A 21,392-nucleotide genomic window follows, 5' to 3' on the forward strand; every position below is an offset into this window, starting at 1 on the left:
GACATAGTAACTATTGCAATTAATATGTTCCTCAGGGTATCACCTGTATTCCAAACATACTCATTCGTATTCTCATTGTAGAATAGCAGTCCAACTTGCCCCTTGAAAGTCAAGATCAATCATTCCAGCTGACAAGGTTATTTCCTTCTTTGTCTGTTGAGCATTGAGGAGCTCAAAGTAGCTGGTGACAGTATTAACTTCCAGTTTTAATGGAGTCATGGCTGTATTCTCTGGTGCAAGCATTCTTCCTTTGGGAACTAAGCCCTCTGGACTAGCAGACTCAAAGTTGTGGGTTTGGGATGAAAATATTTTCCTAGTTCATGAATAGGGGTAATGAAGAACCACTTCATTCTCATCTTCAATTCAGAGGGATATATTTAGATATTTCAACTTATTGATATCTAAAATATCAATATTTATTTTTATTTCTTTAACTTTATAGAGGTACACTTTGTATATAATAAAATGCATATATTTTAACTATATTTTGGTGAGTTTTCACAAACTTATTTACTGGGTATCAACTCCTACAATCAAGATATAGAATATTTTCCATGACTTTATTTCTTGAAGAGCTCTCTTATGTCTTTTCCCTGGCAATTTCTCCACTCTTTGGCCCCAGTCAACCACTAATCTATTTAATGTCACTATAGATTATTTTTATGTTTTCTATACTTTTATAAAAATAGATCATAGAGTATTTACTCTTTGGCATCTGGACATTTTTTACTCAGGAATTATTTTTCTTTTTAAAGATTCATAATTTTATTTTATATATCAGAAACTTATTCTTCCTTTGAATATTATTCTTTTTTTTTTTTTTTTTTTTTTTTTTTTTTTTTTTGAATATTATTCTGTTATGTAAATGTATCACAACTTGTTTATCTATCATTTAGTTTATTGCCATTTATGTAGTTTCCAAGTTTTGGCAATTATAAATAAGTTGCTATGAATATTCTTGCATGTGTCTTTGTATAGACATATTTTTATTTTTATTCAGAAAATACTTGGGCAGCCCAGGTGGCTCAGTGGTTTAGTGCTGCCTTCAGCCCAGGGCATGATCTTGGAGTCCCGGGATCCAGTCCCATGTCAGGCTACCTGCATGGAGCCTGCTTATCCCTCTGCCTGTGTCTCTGCCACTCTCTCTCTCTCTCTCTCTCTCTCTCTGTCTGTCTCTCATGAATAAATAAATAAAATCTTTAAAAAAAAAAAAAAGGAAATACATAGGAAGAGACTTTCTAGATCATATAGTAAGTGTACCTTAGATGATGTTGCCAAACTTTTTAAGAAGTAGTTTATTATTTTTATTCTTTCCAAAATTATATGAGAATTCTAGTTGGTCCATATCTTTATCAACACTTAGTATTATCAGTCTTTTTAGTATTATTCATTTAAAAAGGTTGACAGTGGTGTTTCATTTTGGTTTTAATTTGCATTGCCATTATCACTGGTGATGTTGAACATTTTCCTGTGCTTATTGGCCATCTGAATTTCTTTTTTCCTAAAGTATCTGTTCAAATATTTTTTACTCATCTTTAATTTTTTGTTTTCTTATTATTGAATTGAAAGAATTTTTTATATGTTCTGGATACCGGTCCATTCATCATTTTATATATGTGTGTATATATTTATAAATAAATATATGTTTTATATATAATTCCATATTTATATATATATAAAATCTCCATCCTTTTGCTTGTCTTTCAATTTATTTTTTTAATTTAAATTTTAATTTATGGGATCCCTGGGTGGCGCTGCGGTTTAGCGCCTGTCTTTGGCCCAGGGCGTGATCCTGGAGACCCGGGATCGAATCCCACGTCGGGCTCCCGGTGCATGGAGCCTGCTTCTCCCTCTGCCTGTGTCTCTGCCTCTCTCTCTCTCTCTGTGACTATCATAAATAAATTTAAAAAAAAATTAAAAAAAAAATAAAATAAATTTTAATTTATTTATTTGAGAGAGAGAGATAGTGAGAGAGAGAGAGAGAGAGAGAGCACAAACAGTAGGGAAAGGGAGAACTAGGCCCCTGACTGAGCTGGGAGCCTGAAGTGGGGCCTGATCTTAGGACCCAGAGATCATGACCTGAGCTTAACCAACTGAGCCACCCAGGTGCTCCATTGTCTTACAGTTTCTTAACCACCATATTAAAAAAACAGAAGGTTTTAATTTCTGTGAAGTTGAATTTATCCAATTTATGGTTCATGATTTTTGAGTGTTATCTAAATATGCTGTTTTAATACCATAGATTTTCCCCTATGATTTCTTGTATAAGTTTTAGAGTTTTAGCTTTACATTTAATTCTATTTTTAGTAGTTTTTGTTTATGTTGTGAGGTAAGGATTGATGATCTTTTTTTCCTATAAGGATATCTAGTTGTTCCAACATCATTTATTAAAAAGGTTCTCGGGAAAATAAATAAACAAATAAATAAATAAATAAATAAATAAAAATAAAAAGGTTCTCCTTTCCTTATTTTGTCTAATATTAATGTAGCCACCTTGACATTCTTATCTTGACAGTACACATTTGCTTTCTTCCTTTATTTTCAACTTGTGTCCTTGTATTTACCAGGCATTTTTTATAGATAGAATATAATTGGTTTTGGTTTTTGAACTAGTCTGACAATACCTACTTTTTGTTGAAATATTTAGTCCAACAATTGAAATTTTAAAATAACATTTGTAATAGCATCAAAATATAAAATATTTGGGAATAAATTTAACAAAATATGTATAAGATTTGTATAGTAAGAACTATAAAGCCATGCAGAGAGAAATCAAAATGCTAAAACAAATAAAAAGATATATCATGTATATGTTCAACTGAAATCATGTGTTTTGTGCATATATTACATGTGCATGTGTGTGTGCTTGTGTGTGTGAAGCAAACAAATTCAAAAGGGAAAATTCTCCTTGTTTTATATAAGCGGTTTTTCCACTGTGTCACACAGCCATGGAATGTTAGATTTTAAATTTGAATCTAGTTTTGTTATATTTCCAAGTCCTCTATTATTTCCAATACATGATATCACCTGTCTGCATCTACTTAGTATGCTTAAGGAATGCCTAATTTTCAAGAACTTCTGGCTTGTTGAGCTGAGAAAGTGACGCATTTGGTCTTATAACCTGGATCAATTGATGTTGGCCCAATGCATTGACCTTTGCCTGGTTCCTTCCTTCTTAGCTAGGTAAGAGATGGGTAGGGGTTATCTCAAATCTACCCTGGATTACACTTGAAATTACTTATATTGGATTTCAGAAGAATCCTGAGAAGTTTTCCTTGAATCACTTAATAGGAAGATTAATAATTATAAAATAGGAGTCATGAGAGCTTTAGAAACTTCAGACATGAGAGCTTTAGAAACATTAAACTGTGATGGACTAGTACCCCATTCTCTGATCTTTAATAAATAAAATCAGAGCTTTAGAAACTTGTATGTAATTTTGCCACATTAAGTGTATCCAGCTCCCCCAGACTATTTCTACATAGAGTTAGTGTGAACCTTTTCCTGTGAGATGTTCCACCAGGTTGGTTGAACGGGTCAAGATGGCAGGAGGAGCTGAGAAAACGGTCATCTATTGTGAAGCTAGTCTTGGAGGGGAATAACCTAAACAATTGTGCAGACAACATCCTTAAAAAGGAGAAAGTTAGCTTCAGAAAAAAAAAAGAAAGAGGTACAAAGTGAATCAAGATAGGTCTGAGAAGACCTTTTAGGTTTGGGGAGGACTGTTACCTAGGGGTAATTTATGTTCACTTGACGGCTGGAAGAAACCAGATTGACAGACAATAGAACTTCATATTCCTCAGGCTAAGCTCTAACTCGAAAAGACAGGAGTAAAAAAGTGGTCAGATGGAAAATATTATTATATTTGTTATAAAAATAAAGATTATTTACTTTTCACTTATTCATTCTACAAATACTATTTGACAATTTACTAAAAACTTACCTTGGCAGAATACTGAGGGTAAGTAAATATTCAGACATGGTCCCTACCTTCAAGCAATATACTGTTTATGGAAATAAATACATAATAAACATTTATAAGGTAAGTGCTATATCAGGTTAGGCAGTGATCAAACCACAACACCCAAATCTAAGTGGCTTTGCACAACACATTTTTATTTCTCTCTAATGCATTGCCTGCTGTGGGTCTGAGTGCCTCCATATGTTGGTTTATTGTTCTAGCTACTGCGGTCTCCTGACAATCTCACATTAACAGGTGATTTGAGAATCATCATGACAGAGGAAGAGAGAGCTAGAGAATAGAGCATCAGAATTAAACACTTTACCAGGAAATGACACCTGTCACTTCCACTCATATTTCACTGCCCAAGAAAGGTGTATGGCTTACTTTTGTGGCTGGTAAATTGAGGAAAGCTGGTATTGGTAAAAAATGCTGACTCCTACAGTATTTACACATGTGTACATGTATGCTTTGTGAGAGAGGTATAGTCAAAAGACTATGGGTCACTGTCATGGAAAAACAAACATGGAAAAATAGCAATGGAAAAATAAGTCCTGACATATATAGTATAAGGAAAAGATAATTATTAAAATAAGGTTCTCTCTGTGCACTCTAATCTCTAATACAGATAATAAAAATATGAATTTTGCACCCATTTTATAAAATCCTATGTGAAATGCAAAATAAATAGAATATATGATTCTGGTTCTTAAAGATCATGTAATATAATGGGGAGGTGAAGCAAACCTAAAGAAATGCAGTAAAAACTGATCAATCTGATAACCTCTGAACTGGAACTCTTTATTACTTCTCTACATATATAGGACAATGATAATGATAACCTTGAGACTCTGCAAAACCCTGAAGTGCTTTCAGAATCATTAAAGAAAGATTAAAGTATTTTCAGTATAGTTTAGGCTTGAGGCTATTATTAAATTCGACTACTAGACAATTGGCCATTCATGCAACATATATATTACATATCTCTAGTAACTGGAAGCTGTGATGAACTAGAGTACCCCATTCTCTGATCTTTTATAAACAAAATTAGAGAAACAGATAAACATTTGTTTCTAGCAACATCTGCACAGAATTGCTTATGCATATTGAGCAATCATGCTGATTTATAATGGGAGTAAGATGGAAGTGGGTTAAGCAGGGGATTATATAAAAGGCTATCTGAAGGAGATGAGTATGGTTTGCAGTAGAGGTGAGAGGTATTTTGGTGCATAGGGAAATAAAGGTGGGAGGGTAGAAAAAATACATAGTGGTAAAATGTGTGCTCAATAAATGTTAGCTATTAGATGTCTGCCAATATCTATTCATCCTATTCACACCTAAAATATGTATATTCATCTGCATTTTGGCTAATTCCATCTCTGAATACCTCAAGCTCAAAAGAGAGAATTTTCCTCTCTTTAACCTAACCCACTTGTATGCTATGTTTTCTTTTTATTCAGCCTACTGAATATGCTTCAACACTTTCATGACTATATCTCCATGTTTTAGCCACACAGCACATGCTCAAATATATTAGTATGTGAATATTTCATATGAATAAAGGCTAGGTGGGACACCTGGGTGGCTCAGCGGTTGGGCGGCTGCCTTTGGCTCAGGGCGTGGTCCCGGGGTCCTGGGATGGAGTCCCGCATCTGGCTCCCCAAAGGGAGCCTGCTTCTCCCTCTGCCTGTCTCTCTGCCTCTCTCTTTCTATGTCTCTCATGAATAAATAAATAAAATTTTAAAAAAGACTAGGTAAGAGCAATGAAGGACCTGGATTTTGAGTATGACTCCAAGGTCATAAACTTAGGTAGAAATGCTATTGGAATTGTGAGGAAAAGAATGTGGGCATGAGAATCAGGTCTCGATTGTTGTCATTATTTGACAGCTGCTTTACTTATTAGCAAATGCTTTGTACTAACAAAGCATAAATTATCCAGAAGGTCTCAAGCAGTCTTTCATTGCTTTCAAATGTTTCCATACCTCACCAATTTTGTCCTCTGTCTTCAAAAAACAACACAACATTCTGGAAAAGAAAGAACATAAAACTCTGCCATGATGGAAATTCAATGTCCTTCTGGCTTATGTGACTCTTAAAATATAAGAAGACACATCCTCTGGAAAGATTCCTGAAGGACACAAGTCTGCATTATTTTACAAGAAAAAAAAGGGTATGCTTTGATGGATGGATAATAAAAGTGTGGGGGGAAGAAGAAGATATTTCAGATGAAAGAAATGACAGATAAAGAGGATTAGTGAAGGGTCAAAACAATATATGAAGATATCAACACTCCTTGTACAATCATTCAATAAAAACATCAACAACAAAAGTCTGGCTGGCAATAATACAACCAAAATGGATAATTTAAGAGAGAAAGTAATCAAATGGAGTTCAACATGGCCATTAACACTTATTTACTGGTCTCAGTGGAATAAAATACTGAAAGACAGGAGCTTGAAGTGAATAAAATTGTATCTAACTTACAATCAAATGAAAAGATAGTGGGCTTAGAGCCAAAAAAATATTCCTTAATTAAGCTTCTTTTCAATGATTTTAGTTTAACCAGCTGGATTTTCATTTAAAGTTTTAAAAAACTACTCTCTTATTCAACCTTTTGAAAAGAAGGATTTTCCTTTTAATGGGTAATCTATTTCTTTTTACAAAATGAAAGCCAGCAATATCTGGTGTTCTGCACACATGGAAACACAATAAATTGACACAGAAGTGGAAGACACAGCCTCTTTTTTCAGAGACATGACATTCTATGAAGAAGAAATATATGGCAATTGGGATATAAGGACACATAGGTCATGGGCATCCAGCTCACCGGACCTGCCTCAGTTTTCAATTGAAAGTTACTTTGTTCGTTAGTCAACTTAGGTGCTGATAATAGAGGTTCTATGCTTAATATAACATCATGATTTTGAGGATGACTCCTCCATAAAAGTGCAGTTTAAGGTAAAAATATTCCAATTAAGTAGTTCTCTTGCCATATTCTAATATATGCAGTATAATTTAGTAAAATATTCACTCCTAAATACATAAAAATTATTTACAATTCTGGAACTTGAAGAGGTAAGCTTTTATCACCTGGAAAACTCTCTTTCATTATGATGCTGAATAAATTGGATGTTACTATATTAGGAAACAAATTTCATCTTTCATCTTTTTAAATTTTAAGATAAAATCACAATATAAATATATAAATGTATATGATGTTTCTGTGTTAGAATATTCAGTATAAAGAGACAGTTTTATCAGGTTAAAGTTCTAATTATTTAAATGTCAAGTAATCAAATGTCATGTTTTATCTCTATACCCACAAATAAAATTGAAAAACTGTGAAATAGACAGCCTCTTTAAATCAACAAATATTTGTATCTCTGCCACTAGTAGTGAATGCTGAAGATGCCATTGGATGGAGTGATATATAGCCCCTGCTCTCACAAACTTACTCAGTGGACATCCATTGCAATGGCCTTAGGAGGAGACAAAATAATACAAATTTATAGATAACTAATACAAGGCAGAGTAAACCCGGAAACAAAGCATCAGAGAAGTACATTTAATTGGAGAAAATTAGCAAAAAAAAAAAAATAATAATTGGAGAAAATTAGCAATGGCTCCATAGAGAAGACAACCTTTAAGGAGGATTTTGAAAGATAGAATCAACCTGTAAGGAGGGAGATAAGGTGGTAGGGCATTTTAGGGATCTTAAGAGCACAAGCAGGTGGTAAAGAATGAGATGGATTTGGGGGAAATGCTGAGTAGTTTTAAATAGACTTTGAATAGGAAAACTGATAGATAAGCTTGAGTTAGATTGATGTAACACTGTGAGGCTCTGAATGCCAGACTAAGGCTTTTGTACACCTTTCATGCAAAATATGCTGTTTTGCCTTGCAGTCTGCCCAGACCAGAGGCTATGTCAAAGTCACTTTTGAGTGCAAATGACCTAGGTCTCCGAGTCTTCAGCAAAATCCTTGGAGATCTCTCTGATCAGCTTTTCTTGAATTCTTAGTCTTCTTAAATGCATGTGGGCAAATTATTTTTTTCCTTGATGATTAATGTCCTATTCAACAGGTGCTCTATATTCAGCAGAGTGTCTATATATGACACTCTATAACTGCTTGTGAATACAAACATTTCTATAACAGATTTATTGAAATATAATTCACATACCATAAGATTTACTCTTTTAAATTGTACAATGCAGCAGGTCTTAGCACATTTACAGAGTTGTTATGTTATTGTTACCGATATTTAATTTTAGAACATTTTATCACCCTAAAAAGAAACTCCATACCCAGTAGGTATCAATTCTCCATTCTTCCTACCCCCAGTCCCAAGAAACCATTAATCTATATTCTGTCTCTATTGCTTTGCCTAATGTGGACATTTCATGTAAATAGAATTATACAATATGTGGCTGTATTGGTCAGGGTTTTCCAGAGAAACAGAACAGGATGTATATATGCTTATATATGAGAAGAAATATATTACAGGAATTGACTCATGTGGTAATGGAGGCTGAGAAATCCCTCCCACAATCTGCTACCTATAAACAAGCAAGCTAGTGGTAAAATTCAGTACAAGTCCAAAGACCCAAGAACCAGGGCAGCCAATAGTGTTACTTCCAGAATCCAGAGGGTCAAGAGCTAAAAGTAACTTATGTTGAGCAGAAGAAGATGGATATCCCCTCTTTAGAAGAGAGTCACCCTTTCTTAATGTTTCTGGTTCCATTTGAGTGAGGATGCCTACCCACATTGGTGGGAGTGGATCTTGTCGCTCTGTCTACTGAATCAAATGCCAATCTCTTCCAGAACTCCCTCTCAGACACATCCAGAAAAAATATTTTACCAGCTATCTGGACATCCTTTAGCCGTGTCAAGTTGACACATACAATTAACAATCACAGTAGCCTTTCGTGTCTGCCTTCTTCCACTTAACATGATGTTTTCAATGTTCATCCATGTTGTAGAAGTATCAGTACTTCTTTCCTTTTCAGAGTTGAATAATATTTCATTGGCCGGACGTATCACAATTTGCTTATCTATTCGTCAGTTAATAGATAACTTGGTTTGTTTTCACTTTTTCCCTATTATGAATGATGCTGTTCAAAATATTCATGGACACATTTTTGTTTGGATATGTTTCATTTCCCTTGGGTATATATCTAGGAGTGGAGAACTATGTCATGGTAACTCTGTCTTTAACATTTTGAGGAACTTTCCACTGTTTTCCAAAGTGGCTGCACTATTATATAGTCCCACCAATAATGCACAATATATGAGGGTTTAATTTTCTTCATATCTTTACCAGCACTTGCTATTGCTGCTGGTTTTATTTTAGTCTTCCTAGTATATGTAAAGTACTACCTTGTCATAGTTTTTATTTGCATTTCTCTAATGCTAATAATGTTAAGTATCTTTGGATGTGCTTATTTTTGCCATTTTGCATATTCTTTCAATAAATCTTTCCAAATCATTTGTTAATTTTTAAAAATTGGGTTGTCTTTTTATTTTTGAGCTGTATGATTTCCTTGTATATTTTGCATGTACCCTTATCAGATATGTGATTTACAGATATTTGCCTCAGTTCTGTGGGTTACATTCTCACTTTCTCTATGATGTCCTTTGAAGCACAAAAGTTTTGCATTTTTGCTGATGGATAATTTATCTATTTTTTTCTTCTTATTGTGCTTTTGGTGTCACATCTAAGAAACCATGGCCTCGCCTAAGGTAGAAAAGATTGATTATATTTTCTTCTGGGATCTTTATAGTTTTAGCTCTTATATTTAGATCTCTGATCCATTTTCATGTAAGTTTTGTATATTGGTGTAAGGTTGAGATCCAACTTCATTCTTTTGCATGTCGAAATCTAGTTTTCCCAGCACCATTTTTGAATAGATTATTCTTTTTCTATCGAATTGTCTTGGCACCACAGACATGAATGTGTTCTAATGGTTACTATACATGTTTGAACACATACTTACTTATCCTTTATTAAATTATTTCATTAAATTTTAGATTAAATATACTATTTTCCAAGTGAACAATTATAAGAAATATAGATAGATTAATTTCTTGTAAGTTTGGTGGCCTTAGCAATTGACATAAAAATTTGGTCTTGTCTCCAAATTATAAAAGGGGATTCCTACTCAAATCCTGAGACTACTCTCTGTTTCAGAGTCTGCTTCTCAGAGAATTCACCTGAGACATCTCTATTAAGGGGACAGGGCTATTCTGGAATGCTAAAAAAAGAGAGGGGGGCCGGACAGGGCATCTGAATAGAGAGGTCCTATCTATAGTAGAGTTCAATTAGAAGTCCATGATCTTTGTGGACAGATCTTTTGTCAAAAGACAAAAAGAGGAAGACTAGGTATGCCTGCACAGTTTCTCTTTCTGAACACATTAAATGAGAGCAGAGTGAATGAAGGGATATAGAGAGACCAGGATTGCAATGCTAACACATAGTGATCTGTATGAAAAGAAACATAAAGGGGAGGAGAATAAGCATTTTCCCCAGTCATGTACCATATACCCCTGGCAAAGTGCCTTGCTCTGGTGCAGGTTTTAAATCTTTCCTGCCTCTTTCCCCATTTCACTTTCCCAAGGTATTCCCAGTGAGAAGAATCTGATATTTATCATTTTACTTATAGCTTTAAGATGAAGGTTTACCACATACAGACTATAATTGCTTCTTGATTGTAAGGCCTTTTATATGAACAGTCATCCCAGGTGATGAATTTTTCATTTCCTTTTGCCCAAAGACCAACTGACTCATATATCTTGCTCAAAGCAAAGGATAGCTTTGTTGAGAAACTTTTTTCTTTTTTTCTATTTGTTTTTTTTTTTTTAAACCACTATTGGTGAAAATGCCATTATTGCTGGCTTTGGTCTAAATATATGCTAAATTTTGGATAGAAATATGGCAATTCTATTTGGGGCCAAGAATTCATTTCTGGTCCCTATGAAATGACATTCTTGGCTCTACTTTATATGGAGCCAAAGGGAATTGTTCATTAACATTTGCAAGCTGCTTCTTTGTATTCATGGTCTGATGAAAATGACTTGGGAGCCAGAAATTGTGAATTGAATTTCCATTTCTGTCATTGACTCCTTGTGTGACCTTGGACAGAACTCTTAATTTCCCTGAGTCTATTTTTTCTATCTGTAAAATGGGGATAAAAATAATAGTGGATATTTGCTTTATGGCTTAATTTCCCATACATCATTTTTAAAAAGTCTTTTTCTCTAATGAGGATGATACAATTAAATGGATCATGCAAATAAAGTTGGAAAATTAAAGTTTCATGTAAGTGCAAGTTTCAATGGCATGACTCACATTAAGGAACTTTCATATTTCTGAAAATTTGGTATCAAGTATAGCACATCATAATCTTTTCCATTTTTAAAATATTGATGTGCCCACTTTAAAAACTGTTGACCTTAGAGTGTAATATCAACCATTAAATTATGTTTTTAGAAACATAGTTTTCTGATAGAGCAGATGTGTCCTTTTTTCCAAAATTTCACTATGACTGGTTTTCTAATGATTTCTAGGTTATGGCAGAGTTTTGTTACATGTGGTTTTGTGTCTCAGAGGACAGCATAATGTCTAAGCCCACATAATAACAGTTAGTTATTACACAGTTCTAAAGTATTAAAAACTCAGATAAAACACACATTCAGAGGTAGTTTTAGGAGCTCTAAATATTTTTCAATGCACATGGTATGTTACCGAAACAGAATTTAAATAAAAACTTAAAAAATATTTTTAATGCAAACAAAATTCATTTCATGTTTTCTTTAAATAGTGAGCTCGTCAGCTCAACTACCTAAAAAAACTCCAAGTTTACACAACTTTTAAGAAACCCATCTGTCATGAGAACAAGGCACATTCTGCTCTCACATCACAAAATGAAAACAGCATTTTAGATTGTTGCTGGGTCTTTGGGAGCAGGAGAGTCTCTTTAGAGGCAGCATGTGGCTCTACTTCTCCTGAGCAAAGTTTCATTATCAAGATGCCCATTGTATAAAAGATAAGCTTTTGGTTATTTCCTAGATCATACTGTAGCATTTACCTATTGAATCTAAAGAGGCTTATTTCAGCTCCATTTTTATTTTGTGATATTCAGGGATTTAGCATATGATTGAGTTCTATTGTTCTGTGTATTACTTGTTATGTTACTAGGTAGATGTTTGGGTTAAGCTTGGTTTCGATAAAATAATGGCAGCAAAACTACTTCAAGGAACTCATTCCTCTCACAAAGTGGCTCACAGAGTAGGTAAGGTTCAGGTGGAGGCTAAGTCACCTTTTCAGAAGTTGTTATCAAATATAAACAGAGATTCATGGGTGCCCTCCCTTGGATATTTTTATCTGGTTGGGGAAATGATCTGGGAATTTGAATTGAAAAGGAGAAAAAAACCCTTTCCAGATGATTCTAAAGTCCAACCATGTATGAGAATTACTGTCTTATAGTTTCCTGAAGGCCTCTGTGAATTTGGGATAAATGTAACTCGTGTGATCAAGTAGTTCCAGCACCAACATTTTGCTTCCCTAGTCCATTTTTAGTCCTAGTTTATGTGGGCCTATTTCATCCTCATGGTACTTAGAGCTGATAGTTTGCCTCTTGACTTCTATTTCATATGTGCTATAAATACCATGTTTATTTATTTTCCCAGTTGATTCCTTAACCTGGAATAATTTCAGAATTAGGCATGTACCTAAGTGCTTAGGCCATTTATTAATTTATTCTTTCAAGATCTGCTGAGATATCACATATGTGCCCAGCAAGCACATTTATTTCATATGTGAGTGCAGAGGAGGGGGACCTCCAACCACAGCAAGTCTCTCTGAGGAAGGGGGATATCAAATGGAGACTCAGGTGGGTGGGTGAGGTGGAAAGGTCAAAAAAAAGATCAAAACTGCAGGATATAAAAAAGGTGAAGGTGTTTTTTTTTTTTTTTTTTTTTTGTCTCTCTATCCCCTGACCTATCACACACTTTGTATCTCTCTAGGTTGTACAAATTTAGTAGCTGGTGTTGTGTTTCTTATTTAAAAAATAAAATTACTATTACCCTGATTATTGAGGATTACTTCAAATTCCTCATTCAAAGCTCTTAGGAAATATTAATATCAAACAGAGATTTAAAAGGCAACCTTTGAAAATCCTACCAGATTGAATAGCTCAGATTCCACTGTTATGCTCTGCTGCATCCTGTGTATAATAATAATATAGGACATTAACTGAAGATTATTTTCAATCTGGGCCATCCTTTTATGTCTTCAAAATGGCACGCTCATATAATAATCTTATTCTATAATGTCGTTTCTGCCAAAATAAGCCCCTCTTCCCATTAACCGTGTCACTGACTGTAATAGCCATGACAGTGATTGAGATTCAAGTGAAACGGGAATCAGCTGACTTCTGCTGGATTCTTGTGAAGTTACATTAGCTAATACCTCTCGACAAAGCTACTCACCATCCAGACTTCTTGGCAGCTTTTTAAAACAAGGTTCTCAGCATCGAAGGTGCTCCAATCAGTAGATGGCTCTGAGGAAGGTCTTACAGTCTTGCCTTCTAGTAGCTGTGCCCTTGCTGAATTGAATGGCATTCCCATTATTCTATGGATAATGAGATGAGATGTGTTTATCACAGCAATTTATTGAAAACAAAATGTCACACATTAGCAAACTAAAATTATAATTAAAGGAAAAAGAGAAGAAAGCTTCTGCATAAACAGTGCCAAAATTTCAAGGGACCAATCCTTAGAGGACAGAGACATCAGGATTCAAATCTGATGAGTAATTTTCCTAGGCCACGCAGCACCAAATATATCATCTGACACAGTTCTTTCTTTGATTTCCACTTAGGTTTAATGGTTGAATAATCATGGCTCATAAGTTTATCTTTAATAACAGTCACAGCAGACAGTTTATTAGCAGATTCTGCAGGCTGCAGGGTTGTCATTTGCTGTTATAGTGATTGTCTGTTTTAAATATCACAGCTGTTGGTGTTTTTATTTATTTATTCATGATTTGATTCCTGCCTCTCCCACATCTCTGACGCTCAAAGGCAGGCTATTTTCCTTTCCTCTTTGAATTGTGAAAGGCTGCTGTGACAGTCCCTCGCCCAGGCCGTGGAGTGTCACACAGGGTCCTGTGGTGCCGAACAAACAGCCGCGTCTTCCTGAACCTGGCAGCCCTCTTTATGAGAGCCCAGCCTTCTTGTGCGGGCCTCTCTCTGTCAGGGAGGGGTGGGCGTGAATGGAATCCTAGCAGGGGCTCTGGGCCAGTGAAGCCCCTTCTTCATGCGTTTCTTGGCCAGGAGAGTGGAACCACAGGAGAAATGCAAATGCCCAGGCCTCTACTTTCCCATGTGAGAGCACCGTGAATAAACATAGGAAGCACTGTGAGCTGCAGTCTCTGAATTCAGCTGACGGGAAAGCTTGGTCATCACACATAGCATCTTTCATTGAGTTGTGGGGGGACAGGCTTGTATTGAACAGATGACATTATTTCATTTGTCTTCAGAAAGGCCCTGTGAGGAAGAGTTTATATAGAGTGATACCATTTTGTTAAGAGAAAAACTGGGGCCTTACATTCTCAGCATGACTGAGAATCAGGCACGGAATTAGAGGACGATGCTGCTGCTGCTGCTGGTGGCCGATCTGGGGAAACTGAATGTACCCCAAGCGCCAAAATCCTCCCCCTCCCTCTGAGGAAATCTGCTTCCGGTATCTTCTGAGTAAATAAAATAATGCCCCCACCTGATAGCTGAGAGGTGGACGAAGTGACATTCTGCAACATATGCCTGTAGTGAGCATCCCTTCACCAGAGAGCCTGTGAAATGTGTGCAGTTGGTTTTCTATGAGCAGGCTAGGATCCCTGGGAGGCCTGGAAGCAGAGAGAAGAAAGGCACAGGAAGAATTAGGAAGGAAAGCAGGAAGCACATCTCACCCATTTCTTGATCTCTGGAGGGGCATGTTCTGTCCCCTATATAGTCTAGAAGATATCTATCAATTTCTGGCCAAGTCAAAAAAAAAAAAAAAGGGAGATTCAGAAGATCTCTGAAATTCCTCCCCTACTGCTCTGGGGGAGGAATTTTCACAATCTGTGAAGAGGTGATCATCCTCCCCTTTACTACCAGCAGCAGATTAGCAGATTTTTTTTTTTTTTTTTTTGGCTTCCCCTGCCTTTCAGTAAGTGCTTTTGTAAAGTAACAGTAAAAGCTAACGTGCAATAATATTTCAGAAGTTAATGGTGGGTGCTGAGGATTATGGAGCACTTCAATTTTTACTGTTGCTTTGCTAATAACTTTATCAAAATAATGAACACCAGAAAGTGGTATTGATTGGTAAGCAGAGTCAGATCCAGGACTCAGTACTGTGAACCTTTCCACCCGCATGGCTCCAGATGTACTCCCCAACGTCGGGTTGCAGTCAGATGATGACATCCTTTTTTTAACAGATTAGATGCCTCTCCCAGAATCCCATGAGAAGTAATCTCAATATCAGCATCATCATTCCTCACTTTTGTGCAGCTTCATAGTTCTCAAACTTTGCCCCTCAAAAGCCCTCGGAGTCTGGAAGCCGGGTGCCAATATTCCAAGGCTAAAGACCAATAATTAGTCATTGTCAAAATAATAGAAATGTAATAGACATAATGTCAATACAGCAGATATGATTTTGTTTTATTTTAAGCTCCTTTGTCCATAAATGCTTATTAAGATTTTGACACATGATAGTGTTTGCCTAAAAATGAATATTGCCCAGTATCTATCTATCTAAACCATTTGTTGAATCCATCATAAAATCCTATTGATTCTACTTTGATGTAGCCAGCATTCAACTAGTTTTCATCATGGCCACACCTACTGCTTTGGTCTGAGCCACCAAAGATTACGGCACTGACCTCCCAAGAGGTCTGTTTGCTTCTGCTTTTGATACTACCTAGTCTATTTTCTACCCAGGAGCCAGAGTGAGCCTTTGAAAATGTAGGTCAGGTGATATGTCTTTTGCTAAAAACTCAGCAATGGTTCCCTATTTCACTACCGAGTAAGGCACAAATCTCTATCATGTCCTATGAGGCCCAGTGTGGCCTGGCCCTCTCTGACTTTGCCTACCCTTCTTCCTTTCATTCACAAGGCTCCATGCACTCTGGCCTGCTGGCTGTTTTTTCAACATGCCAGGTAAACTAGTACCCTAGAAGCCATACTCTATTTTTCTGCCCAGGATGGTTTGTTGCCAGATATCTGCTTGGCTGCAACCATTACTTCTTTCCATTTTTTTCTCAAATCTCATTTTCTCAGTTGCAATCACTCTGCTTTATACTGCTGTTTCCAACTCCCATTCCCTCTTTCCCAGGTCTACTTTCTCCCCATTTAACCTATTAGAATTACCATGCGAACAGCAATCTTGGCCTTTAACTCTTATTTCACAACTTCTAGTAAGTGCTCAAGAAACGTGTTGAATAAGTGTCTATTATGTGCCAAACTCTATGATATACAAGAACTAGCAAGACATATGTGCTGGCTTATAGTTTGGTGTTGAAGACATACGTACAATTAACAAGCAGATACAGAAAAAAGAAAGAACAAAATATCAAATGAATAATAATGGAAGAAATCATTAAGGCACCGTTAAGCTGAGTCTAACCATTTGTGTGTGTGTATTTGTGCATGTTTGTGTGTATTGCGTGTACATATAGTTGTGATCTCATTCTGCATCACATTGTTCTCTTTTCTGCCACTAAAATGGTTCCTCTACTGCAATTCAAAACATTAGTATTCATTGTGATCTCCAAGGAGCACTATGACTTTCAGGTGCTCCACACCTGAGGAAATTTAAGAACTTCTATTTGTGTGGTGATTTTCAAAGGGCGTTCACATGTATTTTTTTCAGCTAATTCTCAGAACAACCTTCAAAATTCAGGTCTTATGTATTTTCTTCTTTGATATGGTCTCCCTGTTTTGAGTTTCAAGCTTTAAGCAACAACATTGTTAGGTAATTTTGTAAATGAAGACACCTATAGGTTCTATGAGATTCCTTATATGTAGTTAGTAGTCCCGAGGCTACTAATCTGTGTTTATTTGCCTTTCTTTCAATTTCAGGCCACTATTATGAGTCTTTCTCTCAAAGTAAGATTAAATTCTGCAATAGTTGCTAGGAGTGGAAAAAGCGCATCTTAACATAAAATTTTGCTTTATTACTATGCAGTTAGCAGGACCCCAGACATTGGATCTTCTTGTCTTTCAATTTTGTGGACATTTATCCTGTACTTGTATAAAAGACAGGCTTTCAGCATTGTAGGAAATACAAAGGTGGATAAAACAGTACCTTGTTTCAAGAGCTTGTAGTTGAGGAGGGGTGTCAATGATGTCAGCACTAGTAGAATACTCTGTGCATACAAGGTTGCTTTGTATGTATGTATAATTTTTTTTAAAGATTTATTTATTTATTTATTTATTTATGATAGACATAAAGAGAGAGAGAGAGAGGCAGAGACACAGGAGGAGGGAGAAGCAGGCTCCATGCCACGAGCCCGATGTGGGACTCGATCCCAGGACTCCAGGATTGCGCCCTGGGCCAAAGGCAGGCGCTAAACCGCTGAGCCACCCAGGGATCCCCTGTATGTATAATTTTTAAATCGACTTTCCATTTTTGAATAGATTTAGGTTTACAGAAAAGTCATGAAAATAATATAGAGACTTCCAATATATCCCACACCCAGTTTTCTCTCTTGTTAATACCTTACATTATGGTACCTATTATGTAGCTAATGAACCAACATTGATACATTATTATTAACTAAATGCCATGCTATATCAGATTTCTTATTTATTTGTATTTACTTATTTACTATCTTTTCTCTGTTCTAGTGTTCTAGACCCCATACAGAATGCATTACATTTAACCACCATGTTTCTTTAGGCTCCTCTTGGTTGCAACAGTTTCTCAGACTTTTCTTATTTTTGGTGACTTTGACAGTTTTGAGGAGTACTAGTCAGGTATTTTGAAGAAAGTCTCTCAACTGGGATTTGTATGATGCTTTCGTCCTTATTAGACTGAGGTTATGGGTTTGAAGGAAAAAGACCAAAGCGGTAAAGTACCACTTTTATCACATTATATCAAGAGTCACATACTCATGCAATCAACATGAGTTACTACTAATGATATTGATCTTGATCAATTGACTCAGATAATGTTTTTCAGGTTTCTCCACTGTAATTTCTGTGATTTTTATTTACCCTCTACTTTGAAATCAGAATTGTACAGAAGTTTTCCTGGACTTTCTGTTTTAAGTTTAGACTTTTCTATGCCTGAACCAACTCACCTTCCTCATATTTCCAAGATTTTCTATAGATCCTTTTGTCTTTTATTGTGGCCCAGATATTAGTTTGTTGTCACCCATGGAGAAATACAATTTTGGGAGTGGAGTGTGTTTTATTTTATTATTTTAAATTGGTGATTTGGGTTAGCCATGAAATTAAATTCCTTGGCTTACCAGCAATAAAGCTAAAAATTGCAAAAAGAAGACTTATGATTAATTTTGTGGATTTACAAAATTCCAAAATAAAAGTAGTTTAATTGCAAGTTAAAGATGTAATGCAGATGCAGTCGAATCTAAAAAAAACAAATGAATAAACAAACAAAAAGCAGAATCAGACCTATAGATACATAGAACTAATGGTTGCCAGAGGGGAATAGGGTGGGAAGTTGAGCAAAATGGGTGGGGGGAGAGGGAAATACAGCTTCCAGTTATGAAACCAATAAGTCAGGGGAATAAAAGGCACAGCATAAGGAATAGAGTTAATAATATTGTAATACTGATGTATAGCTACACTTGTGATGAACATAGCATAATGTATTTACTTGTCAAACTACTAAATTTTACACGTGAGACTTAACATCTTTTGTCAATTATACTAAAACTAACTAAATAAAATAAATAAAAAAGACCAGATACATACAAGTGGGAAAACGGAATTTTAGGAAAGAAATAAACAAAAATCACCTGTAAATATCAAGAGACAATTACTGCTATTGATTGAATACCTTTAGCCATTTTTTTACATTTCTATATGTGTATATATTTATCCAGGTATCTATATATCTTCATTTTCTTTTGATTTAGGGGTATGATTTTATTTGTATAGTTTTGTATTTTTTTTTTACACTGAATTTTTTTCTCATTAAACTTTATTTTTAATAGGTCTCAAAATTCTGTGACAGATTTTTGGTCAAATGGTTTCCATTAAAAAGTCAGTACTGATTTTAAAAACTAACTTAAAATTGCTATAGAAAAAAAACAAATGATACATAAAACATCCTCTTTTCCCTGTAAGTTTTTACATTGCATTTTTATCATTGACGAGATTTTACCGTTTAACTTAATTGGCCAATTGAGACAAGCAGTTCTAGACCTTCCACCACTGATTAAGACTGAGGTTGCAGTTATTAGAGATAATATTCATTTAGCCTACTGAGTTTTATGGGAAGACTTGATGACCTTACCAGCTCCAGCAACTTTTCTCTCCACAGATTTGATGATAACCACAGCAATGGTCCATTAGAAATAACAAATGGCCAAATGATCCTGAGAATAGTCAGAGAAGCTCTCATCATATAAGCTTTCCAAAAAGCATATCAACCATGACAACATCACCAGATCTCAAAAATTTAAGGCCATCTTCCAGCTTCTTACCAGAATGGTGATTGATCTTCTCCTTCAGCTCAACAAACTTTGCAAGCAACGTGAGCTGCGTGACAATCCAGCACAGGTTCATAGCCAGCACTGATTTGGTGTGGGTGATTCAGGGTAATCACCTGAGCAGTGAGGCCAGTTACTTTCATTGGTGGGTTATTTTTGTTATCACCACCCAACTGCAATGATGAACATTTCTGACAGACACATTCTGGACACTGAACTCCACACTCTCCCAAGGAAGAGCTTCATTTAAACTTCATGGTACAGGGTACCTGGGTGGCTTGGTGGTTGAACCTTCAGCTCAGGTCCTGATCCTGGAGTCCTGGGATTGAGTCCCACGTCAGGCTCCCCATGGGGAGCCAGCTTCTCCCTCTACGTCTCTGCTCTCTTTCTATGTCTCTTATGAATAAATAAGTAAAATCTTAAAAAAAATAAACTTTGTGGTACATTTTAACAGACTTTTCTTCAGTTGTAACATGGATGATAACAAAAATGACCATAATGCCATGTTTGAGAACACAGTCTCACAGAGACAGTAACAACATCACCAATTCTGTTGACATCCTAGAAGAACAAACCCAAGGGTTGTCAATTGGATGGATTGGTGGCAGAATACAATCCAGAGCTTCAAGCAGTATTGTTCCACTGGCATTGCCATCTTTACTGGTGACTTTCCATCACTTGAATCAAGCCATGTTTGTACTTGGCTCCAGCATGTTGTCACTATACCAACCAGAAACTGGCTCAAATGCTACTGTGTCTGGCCCGCAGCCAGTTTTCCAAATATAGGTGCTGATTTCCTTAATGATTTCCTTGAAATTTCTCTGGATGAAGAATGTCTCAGTGGAATCCATTTATTTTATTTTATTTATTTTATTTATTTTTTAAAGATTTTATTTATTTATTCATGAGAGATACAGAGAGAAGGAGGCAGAGACACAGGCAGAGGGAGAAGCAGGCTCCATGCAAGGGAGCCTGATGTGGGACTCGATCCCGGGTCTCCAGGACCACACCCTGGGCTGAAGGCAGACTCTTATCTGCTGAGCCACCCAAGTGTCCCGGGATCCTTTTTTTTTTTTTTTTTAACACCAATAATTAGTTGTTTCACAGCTAGTGTGTAAGCCAGAAGTGCATGCTTATAGGTCTGACCATTTTCGGATATAGTATGCTTCAAATTTTCCAGCACCAGCAACAACAATCAGGCAGAAAATTTTAGGCACAGCCTGATATGTATCTAGAATCATGTTTTTGATAAAGTACCTGTATCCTGGGGCATCAATGACAAAAACATAATACTTACTGGTCTCAATTTTCCACATGGAGTTATCAATGGTGATCCCGTGCTCACATTCAGCTTTCAGCTTATCCAAAACCCAGGCATAGTTGAAGGAACCCTCTCCCATGTCAGTAGCCTTCTTCTCAAATTTTTCAATTTTTTTTTTTCAGTCTCCTCACATTTGTAGATCAGATGGCCATAGTGGTGGGCTTGCCTGGATCTACATGTCTAATGATGTTGATGTTAATTTCTTTCCCTGTTTTGGCTTAGATTTAGCAGTAGTTTTCATGATATCTGTGTTCTGGAAGCAAACTCATCAAAAAAGGTACACTAGGGCAGCCCGGTGGTTCAGTGGTTTAGTGCCGCCTTCAGCCCAGGGCCTGATCCTAGAGACCTGGGATCGAGTCCCACGTCAGGCTCCCTGCATGGAGCCTGCTTCTCCCT

General features: G+C 36.1%; 1 long non-coding RNA gene across 5 annotated transcripts in view; it reads right to left on the reverse strand.

Annotated features, from left to right (window-relative positions):
* LOC111093405 overlaps nucleotides 1-21,392 on the reverse strand; it is a 108,721-nt gene that overhangs the window by 26,461 nt on the left and 60,868 nt on the right. For all 5 annotated transcript variants that reach the window (XR_005381346.1, XR_005381344.1, XR_005381345.1 and 2 more), the window contains 2 exons: nucleotides 14,734-14,860; nucleotides 13,447-13,588 (listed from right to left, as the gene is read on the reverse strand). This is a non-coding gene — a long non-coding RNA (uncharacterized LOC111093405). The remainder of the gene's footprint in view (nucleotides 1-13,446; nucleotides 13,589-14,733; nucleotides 14,861-21,392) is intronic.

The sequence above is a fragment of the Canis lupus genome, chromosome 30, assembly GCF_011100685.1.
Source record: "Canis lupus familiaris isolate Mischka breed German Shepherd chromosome 30, alternate assembly UU_Cfam_GSD_1.0, whole genome shotgun sequence".
NCBI classification, from domain to species: Eukaryota; Metazoa; Chordata; class Mammalia; order Carnivora; family Canidae; genus Canis; species Canis lupus.